We start from the raw sequence: 10,683 nt of genomic DNA on the forward strand, positions 1-10,683 counted from the left end.
GGAAACTGAAACAAGGGGAGACAGAGGCCTTGAGGGGAAATAGCCCATGAATGCAAGTGTGTGTCTGTGTGTGTGTGTGTGTGTGTGTGTGTGTGTGTGTGTGTGTGTGTACACTTACTCATTGAAATAGTACATTAAGCTTCTAGAGCATGTCACTGTGTGTATTTTAGTGTGTGCACATATGTGCCAAGACACATAGGGCAGGTAGAGTCCCTTCAGGTTACAGTAATTCTCTTCTCTCAAGTGGGTTCCAGGGTTTGATCTGTCTGTTATCCTTGACAGATATGCCTCTCCATGCCAAGTCATCTCTTTGGCCCATACCTAATGTCTTCAAAGACCAAGTACTCTTAAAGTCACAGCACAAATCAGGATTCTTGAAAGGAATCCTCTGTAACCGAAGTACCTTTGAGACAGATTCAGGTCGATCTCTATGAGTTAGAGGCCAGCAAGGTTTACATAGCCACATCTCAAAAAACAAACAAACAAACAAACAAAAAACAACCAAAACAAAACAAAAAACAAACAAAAAAACCCCAAAAAACAAAAAACAAAAGAATCCTAAAGGAACCAAAGGAAAGGAAGCTCTTAGGAAGAAAATTACCAGGCACTGGAGACATGGACCAATGGGTAGAGCAAGAGTAGTATAGACATAGAATCTGAGTTCTCCTTTCATTAGTCCATAAAGAAATTTAGGGATGGGATGTGTACCCCTGAGTAATCTCAGGACAATAAGGGACAGAACAGAATGATTACTCACTGTGCTTGCTGGCACCCAGTGTAGATGAAACTGCAAGGCAGGTTAAGAACACACTTTCTGAACAGAACAAGTTGGAGATTGATAAAGTATAACACCCAAGGCCCACACTCATTCACATGCAGGAAAAGAAAAACACAGGGTGGAAAAAGAGAGTGCAATTGACTGGGGCGGGACAAGCTTGAGATGGAAGGAAGAACAGCCAGGGAATGTGAGAGCAGGGAATGCGACACAGAACTAGCGCATACATGGCTGTGAGGTGAAGCAGAACTAGCTCTTGTACATGGCTGTGAGGTGAAGCAGAACCAGCTCTTGTACATGGCTGTGAGGTGAAGCAGAACTAGCGCTTGTACATGGCTGTGAGGTGAAGCAGAACTAGCTCTTGTACATGGCTGTGAGGTGAAGCAGAACTAGTTCTTGTACATGGCTCTGAGGTGAAGCAGAACTAGCGCTTGTACATGGCTCTGAGGTGAAGCAGAACTAGCGCTTGTACATGGCTGTGAGGTGAAGCAGAACTAGATCTTGTACATGGCTCTGAGGTGAAGCAGAACTAGATCTTGTACATGGCTGTGAGGTGAAGCAGAACCAGCTCTTGTACATGGCTCTGAGGTGAAGCAGAACTAGCTCTTGTACATGGCTCTGAGGTGAAGCAGAACTAGCTCTTGTACATGGCTCTGAGGTGAAGCAGAACTAGCTCTTGTACATGGCTCTGAGGTGAAGACTTTGCAGTGTTGCCTTAGCACAACACCAATGCATGATTGGCAGCTCTGTGCTACTTCCTAATACACACAGGAAACAATGAGTCTCTAATTGGTATTGAAGGACATCATGTCTGATCCTGGAAACCCAGCCATGTACTGAGCTAGTGAACTCATGGATCGTGGAGGAGAACCGACCACTGCCACCTTACTAATCCAGCACGACCCCTGACTCCACTCTAAATGTGTGCCCTTACTCCCATGCATGAGTGCAGCTCTCACCCTACATTGAGGAAACTTCTCTTTGCAACAGGGACAGCGATCCTTATAGCAAACCACAGCACTTGCAGAGCCCAGCCCCAACTAAGGCATCGCACACCACCACTCCTACACCTAAGGATCTCTGTGGAAGAGGCAGGAAGACTGAAGAGCACATGAGCAGGAAGTCTGCTGTGAGATTGTGTCTCCTAGAATCCACAGAAGCTACAGCCAGGAAGTCTCCCCAACATGGCTGCCAAATCACAGGCTGATGGAGGGACACCAAAGGACAGGCTAACGTGGGAAGGGAAGAGCCCAGAAGGCCTCAACCCTCCACAAAGAGCCACAGATACCCAAGGAGTGACAGCAGAAGAGATAAGTCTACCCAGGGAAGAACACATCGATTGCTCATCCAAGAGCACGGTGAAAACTTGAACATACAGGAATCATTGTACAGACTGAGCACGATGCATTTATGTAGGAGTGGGTGCTCTGGGGCACTGTGGTTGCTATGATTCTTTGGGTAAAGACCAATGTCAGACACAGTGCTCTGTAGGAATATATGAAGTATATTTGCTTCTTGTGAGCCTGTTTTCCACAACTCATATTTCTAGACATATATTTTTACATGTGATTTTTCTCACACTTGGCTGAACATTGGGAAAGGATAAAAGGTTAGTTGCTTTTGCTTTTTAATTTTAAGAGAGAATATTTGTATGTATGTGGGGGCAAGTGAAAGAAAAGTCCTTTTTAAAGTATTTTTAATGCAATGCTGTTATTTTTCGTCTTGATTTTGTTTTTTAAAATCTCTTTACTTATTCACTTTACAGCCCAATATCAGCCTGTCTCTCCCGCTAGTGCCCTCTCAGGCAGGTCCTCCTCTCAGTCCACCTTCCCTTCCCTGTTGACGTCCCTCTACTGAGGAGTGAATAAGGAAAATCTGGTTCACTTAAGCAGTGGAGTACTACTCAGCCAGTAAAACAAAGACATCATGAAATTTTCCAGGCAAATGGATGGAACTAGCAAATATCATCCTGAGTGAAGTAAGCCAGACCCAAAAGGACATGTATGGTATGTACTCATTGGTTAGTGGATATTAGCCAAGCGCAGGATAACCATACTATAATAACCAGATCCAAAGAAGCCAAAAATTCTGAGAATCTTTCTCTGAAGAGATAAAAAATTGATATGTGATTGATTTTGATTCTACTTATAGAAAAAGAGAACAATTCTTAGCATTAATGTTTTCTTCTGATGTAATAATGGAAGTCAGAGAAGTCACATTTCTTAAAGAGCCCAACTGTATCCTTGAACTTATTAGACCAATTATGGACAGTTGTGTGTTTAGGAAGCACTCATGTAATTTCTTGAATGATATATTAATGAACAATCTCTTAGGGGAGGCATGTACTGTTGTGGTTGGTTTTCCCCCTTAGAATATAGTACTATGAGAGAAAAATGGACAAGAGCCTGAGAGAAATGAGGTTCAGTGACAGGCCCAAATTGGGATCCAGCTCAAGGGAAGTCTAAAAGGCCTGACACTAATCCGGATGTTATGGTATGCTGAGATAGCCTAGCATGGCTGCCCTCTGAGAGGCCCAAGAAACAGCTGAAAGGGTCAGGTACAGATGCTAGTACCAAACCAATGGACAGGAAAATAGACCCCTGTGGTTGAACTAGGGAAAATCTGGAAGAAGCTGAGGAGAAGGGTGACCCTGTAGGAGGACGTGCAGTCTCAACTAACCTGGACCCCTGAGATCTCTCAGACAAGAGCTGATATGAGGCCCGGACACATATATAGGAGAGGACTGCCTGGTCTGGCCTCAGGGAGAGAAGATCCTAACCCGAAAGAGACTTGAGGCACCAAGTGGAGATCTGGTGGGGTGGAAGTGGGGGGGGCATCATCTTGGCGACTGGGGAGGAGTTATGGGATGAGGAAGAGTCAGAGAGCCGGCTGCCGCCGCGGAGAGCTCATAGGCAGCACCCCATGAGCAAACTTGAGCCTCGGGACCACAGGTAAGACCAACTTTTCTGCTGCAAGAGACCTGCCTGGTGAACTCAGGACACACAGAGGCAAAATTCCTCTAGGACCGGGCACTTCCGCTCTTTACCGGGAGTCCCAAACCTGCGGATCCCGGCCCGCAGCAGCTCTCTGCTCCCAAACCCCTGGGAGAGAGACCTCACCGCCTGGTCAGGTGCGCACTCCTGAGGCTGCAGAACGGAAGAGACCACCAACACTGCCCACCCCTGCCCACATCCCTGGCCCAAGAGGAAATTGTATACGGCCTCTGGGTTCCCTTAGAGGAGGGCCCAGGAGCGGCAGGACCGCTGCGCCTGAGACACCGCCATAACCTGAAGGGACTTACCGGATAAACAGTTCTCTGCACCCAAATCCCGTGGGAGGGAGAGCTAAACCTTCAGAGAGGCAGACACGCCTGGGAAACCGGAAGAGACTGCACTCTGCACACATCTCTGACGCCACAGGAAAACACCCCACGAGCAAACTTGAGCCTCAGGACCACAGGTAAGACCAACTTTTCTGCTGCAAGTGACCTGCCTGGTGAACTCCAGACACAGGCCCACAGGAACAGCTGAAGACCTGTAGAGAGGAAAAACTACACGCCCGAAAGCAGAACACTCTGTTCCCATAACTGGCTGAAAGAAAACAGGAAAACAGGTCTACAGCACTCCTGACACACAGGCTGATAGGACAGTCTAGCCACTGTCAGAAATAGCAGAACAAAGTAACACTAGAGACAATCTGATGGCGAGAGGTAAGCACAGGAACCCAAGCAACAGAAACCAAGACTACATGGCATCATCGGAGCCCAATTCTCCCACCAAAGCAAACACGGAATATCCAAACACACCAGAAAAGCAAGATATAGTTTCAAAATCACATTTGATCATGATGCTGGAGGACTTCAAGAAAGACGTGAAGAACTCCCTTAGAGAACAAGTAGAAGCCTACAGAGAGGAATCGCAAAAATCCCTGAAAGAATTCCAGGAAAACACAATCAAACAGTTGAAGGAATTAAAAATGGAAATAGAAGCAATCAAGAAAGAACACATGGAAACAACCCTGGATATAGAAAACCAAAAGAGACAAGGAGCTGTAGATACGAGCTTCACCAACAGAATACAAGAGATGGAAGAGAGAATCTCAGGAGCAGAAGATTCCATAGAAATCATTGACTCAACTGTCAAAGATAAGGTAAAGCAGTAAAAGCTACTGGTCCAAAACATACAGGAAATCCAGGACTCAATGAGAAGATCAAACCTAAGGATAATAGGTATAGAAGAGAGTGAAGACTCCCAAATCAAAGGACCAGTAAATATCTTCAACAAAATCATAGAAGAAAACTTCCCTAACCTAAAAAAAAAGAGAAACCATAGGCATACAAGAAGCCTACAGAACTCCAAATAGATTGGACCAGAAAAGAAACACCTCCCGTCACATAATAGTCAAAACACCAAACGCACAAAATAAAGAAAGAATATTAAAAGCAGTAAGGGAAAAAGGTCAAGTAACATATAAAGGCAGACCTATCAGAATCACACCAGACTCTTCGCCAGAAATTATGAAAGCCAGAAGATCCTGGACAGATGTCATACAGACCCTAAGAGAACAAAAATGCCAGCCCAGGTTACTTTATCCTGCAAAACTCTCAATTAACATAGATGGAGAAACCAAGATATTCCATGACAAAAACAAATTTACACAATATCTTTCTACAAATCCAGCACTACAAAGGATAATAAATGGTAATGCCCAACATAAGGAGGCAAGCTATACCCTAGAAGAAGCAAGAAACTGATCGTCTTGGCAACAAAACAAAGAGAATGAAAGCACACAAACATAACCTCATATCCAAATATGAATATAACAGAAAGCAATGATCACTATTCCTTAATATCTCTCAACATCAATGGCCTCAACTCCCCAATAAAAAGACATAGATTAACAAACTGGATATGCAATGAGGACCCTGCATTCTGCTGCCTACAGGAAACACACCTCAGAGATAAAGACAGACACTACCTCAGAGTGAAAGGCTGGAAAACAACTTTCCAAGTAAATGGTCGGAAGAAGCAAGCTGGAGTAGCCATTCTAATATCAAATAAAATCAATTTTCAACTAAAGGTAATCAAAAAAGATAAGGAAGGACACTTCATATTCATCAAAGGAAAAATCCACCAAGATGAACTCTCAATCCTAAATATCTATGCCCCAAATACAAGGGCACCTACATACGTAAAAGAAACCTTACTAAAGCTCAAAACACACATTGCACCTCACACAATAATAGTAGGAGATTTCAACACCCCACTCTCATCAATGAACAGATCATAGAAACAGAAATTAAACAGAGATGTAGACAGACTAAGAGAAGTCATGAGCCCAATGGACTTAACAGATATTTATAGAACATTCTATCCTAAAGCAAAAGGATATACCTTCTTCTCAGCTCCTCATTGTACTTTCTCCAAAATTGACCATATAATTGGTCAAAAAACGGGCCTCAACAGGTACAGAAAGATAGAAATAATCCCATGCGTGCTATTGGACCACCACGGCCTAAAACACGTCTTCAATAACGATAAGGGAAGAATGCCCACATATACGTGGAGTTGAACAATGCCCTACTCAATGATAACCTGGTCAAGGAAGAAATAAAGAAAGAAATTAAAGACTTTTTAGAATTTAGTGAAAATGAAGGTACAACATACCCAAACTTATGGGACACAATGAAAGCTGTGCTAAGAGGAAAACTCATAGCGCTGAGTGCCTGCAGAAAGAAACAGGAGAGAGCATATGTCAGCAGCTTGACAGCACACCTAAAAGCTCTAGAACAAAAAGAATACACCCAGGAGGAGTAAAAGGCAGGAAATAATCAAACTCAGAGCTGAAATCAACCAAGTAGAAACAAAAAGGACCATAGAAAGAATCAACAGAACCAAAAGTTGGTTCTTTGAGAAAATCAACAAGATAGATAAACCCTTAGCCAGACTAACGATAGGACACAGAGAGTGTGTCCAAATTAACAAAATCAGAAATGAAAAGGGACACATAACTACAGATTCAGAGGAAATTCAAAAAATCATCAGATCCTACTACAAAAGCCTATATTCAACAAAACTTGAAAATCTGCAGGAAATGGACAATTTCCTAGACAGATACCATGTACTGAAGTTAAATCAGGAACAGATAAACCATTTAAATAACTCCTAAGGAAATAGAAGCAGTCATTAAAGGTCTCCCAACCAAAAAGAGCCCAGGTCCAGACGGGTTTAGTGCAGAATTCTATCAGACCTTCATAGAAGACCTCGTACCAATACTATCCAAACTATTCCACAAAATTGAAACACATGGATCACTACCGAATTCCTTCTATGAAGCCACAATTACTCTTATACCTAAACCACACAAAGACCCAACAAAGAAAGAGAACTTCAGACCAATTTCCCTTATGAATATCGACGCAAAAATACTCAACAAAATTCTGGCAAACCGAATCCAAGAGCACATCAAAACAATCATCCACCATGATCAAGTAGGCTTCATCCCAGGCATGGAGGGATGGTTTAATATACGGAAAACCATCAACGTGATCCATTATATAAACAAACTGAAAGAACAAAACCACATGATCATTTCATTAGATGCTGAGAAAGCATTTGACAAAATTCAACACCCCTTCATGATAAAAGTCCTGAAAAGAATAGGAATTCAAGGCCCATACCTAAACATAGTAAAAGCCATATACAGCAAACCAGTTGCTAACATTAAACTAAATGGAGAGAAACTTGAAGCAATCCCACTAAAATCAGGGACTAGACAAGGCTGCCCACTCTCTCCCTACTTATTCAATATAGTTCTTGAAGTTCTATCCAGAGCAATCAGACAACAAAAGGAGGTCAAGGTGATACAGATCGGAAAAGAAGAAGTCAAAATATCACTATTTGCAGATGATATGGTAGTATATTTAAGTGATCCCAAAAGTTCCACCAGAGAACTACTAAAGCTGATAAACAACTTCAGCAAAGTGGCTGGGTATAAAATTAACTCAAATAAATCAGTAGCCTTCCTCTACACAAAAGAGAAACAAGCCGAGAAAGAAATTAGGGAAACGACACCCTTCATAATAGACCCAAATAATATAAAGTACCTCGTTGTGACTTCAACCAAGCAAGTAAAAGATTTGTACAGTAAGAACTTCAAGCCTCTGAAGAAAGAAATTGAAGAAGACCTCAGAAGATGGAAAGATCTCCCATGCTCATGGATTGGCAGGATTAATATAGTAAAAATGGCCATTTTACCAAAAGCGATCTACAGATTCAATGCAATCCCCATCAAAATACCAATCCAATTCTTCAAAGTGTTAGACAGAACAATTTGCAAATTCATCTGGAATAACAAAAAACCCAGGATAGCTAAAACTATCCTCAACAATAAAAGGACTTCAGGGGGAATCACTATCCCTGAACTCAAGCAGTATTACAGAGCAGTAGTGATAAAAACTGCATGGTATTGGTACAGAGACAGACAGATAGACCAATGGAATAGAATTGAAGGCCCAGAAATGAACCTACACACCTATGGGCACTTGATTTTTGACAAAGGAGCCAAAACCATCAAATGGAAAAAAGATAGCATTTTCAGCAAATGGTGCTGGTTCAACTGGAGGTCAACATGTAGAAGAATGCAAATCGATCCATGCTTATCACCCTGTACAAAGCTTAAGTCCAACTGGATCAAGGACCTCGACATCTAACCAGATATACTCAAACTAATAGAAGAAAAAGTGGGGAAGCATCTCGAACACATGGGCACTGCAGAAAATTTCCTGAACAAAACACCAATGGCTTATGCTCTAAGATCAAGAATCGACAAATGGGATTTCATAAAACTGCAAAGCTTCTGTAAGGCAAAGGACACTGTGGTTAGGACAAAACGGCAACCAACAGATTGGGAACAGATCTTTACCAATCCTACAACAGATAGAGGGGCTTATGTCCAAAATATACAGAGACCACAAGAAATTAAACCACAGGGAGACAAATACCCCTGTTTAAAAATGGAGTTCAGAGCTAAACAAAGAATTCACAGCTGAGGTATGCCAAATGGCTGAGAAACACCTAAAGAAATGTTCAACATCTTTAGTCATAAGGGAAATGCAAATCAAAACAACCCTGAGATTTCACCTCACACCAGTGAGAATGGCTAAGATCAAAAGCTCAGGTGACAGCAGATGCTGGCGAGGATGCGGAGAAAGAGGAACACTCCTCCATTGTTGGTGGGATTGCAGACTGGTAAAACCATTCTGGAAATCAGTCTGGAGGTTCCTCAGAAAATTGGACATTGAAATGCCTGAGGATCCAGCTATACCTCTCTTGGGCATATACCCAAAAGATGCCCCAACGTATAAAAAAGACACGTGCTCCACTATGTTCATTGCAGCCTTATTTATAATAGCCAGAAGCTGGAAAGAACCCAGATGCCCTTCAACAGAGGAATGGATACAGAAAATGTGGTACATCTACACAATGGAATATTACTCAGCTATCAAAAACAATGACTTTATGAAATTCGTAGGCAAATGGTTGGAACTGGAAAATATCATCCTGAGTGAGCTAACCCAATCACAGAAAAACACGCATGGCATGCACTCATTGATAAGTGGCTATTAGCCCAAATGCTTGAATTACCCTAGATGACTAGAACAAATGAAACTCAAGACGGATGATCAAAATGTGAATGCTTCACTCCTTCCTTAAAAGGGGAACATGAATACCCTTGGCAGGGAATAGAGAGGCAAAGATTAAAACAGAGACTGAAGGAACACCCATTCAGAGCCTGCCCCACATGTGGCCCATACATATACAGCCACCCAATTAGACAAGATGGATGAAGCAAAGAAGTGCAGGCCGACAGGAGCCAGATGTAGATCGCTCCTGAGAGACACAGCCAGAATACAGCAAATACAGAGGCGAATGCCAGCAGCAAACCACTGAACTGAGAATAGGACCCCCGTTGAAGGAATCAGAGAAAGAACTGGAAGAGCTTGAAGGGGCTCGAGACCCCATATGTACAACAATGCTAAGCAACCAGAGCTTCCAGGGACTAAGCCACTACCTAAAGACTATACATGGACTGACCCTGGACTCTGACCTCATAGGTAGCAATGAATATCCTAGTAAGAGCACCAGTGGAAGGGGAAGCCCTGGGTCCTGCTAAGACTGAACCCCCAGTGAACTAGATTGTGGGGGGAGGGCGGCAATGGGGGGAGGATGGGAAGGGGAACACCCATAAAGAAGGGGAGGGGGGAGGGGGTTGTTTGCCCGGAAACCGGGAAAGGGAATAACACTCAAAATGTATATAAGAAATACTGAAGTTAATAAAAAAAAAAAAGTAAGTGTTAATAAAGGACAGAACCTGAAGACGATTTCTGCAAAGGTTGACGACATAAATGTGTTCACCCACATCTAAAAATCTCTCATTCAATAAATGTGTTCTGAGCAAATGAAAAAAAAAAGAGTCAGAGAGCCAACCAGGAGGGGGATAAAGACTGGACTGTAAAAAAGGATCAAAGAATAATAAATAAATAAATAAATAAATAAATAAATAAATAAATAAATAAATAAATAAATGAGCAAACAAACAAATAATGTATATAGCCTGAAAAAGTGAGGCACTTGATATTTTGATACAACATGGATTAATTTTGGAATTTAAATGAAACAATAGGTCAGCCACAAAATGACGAGTAGGATGTGGTTCAGTTCCTGTATGGAGAAAGAGAGTGGACGCTAGAAGCTGGGAGAGAATACGGACGCTAAATGTGTAGGTTTTGTTTTTGCCAGGTGAAGAAGTTTGTGGATGAATAATAATTTTGGCTGTATTTTATGCTACAGACCGACATATTTTAAAAGCATTTACATGGAGAAAGAAGAAACAAAAATTATGTTAAA

Source organism: Rattus norvegicus, chromosome 15 (assembly GCF_036323735.1).
Source record: "Rattus norvegicus strain BN/NHsdMcwi chromosome 15, GRCr8, whole genome shotgun sequence".
NCBI lineage: Eukaryota > Metazoa > Chordata > Mammalia > Rodentia > Muridae > Rattus > Rattus norvegicus.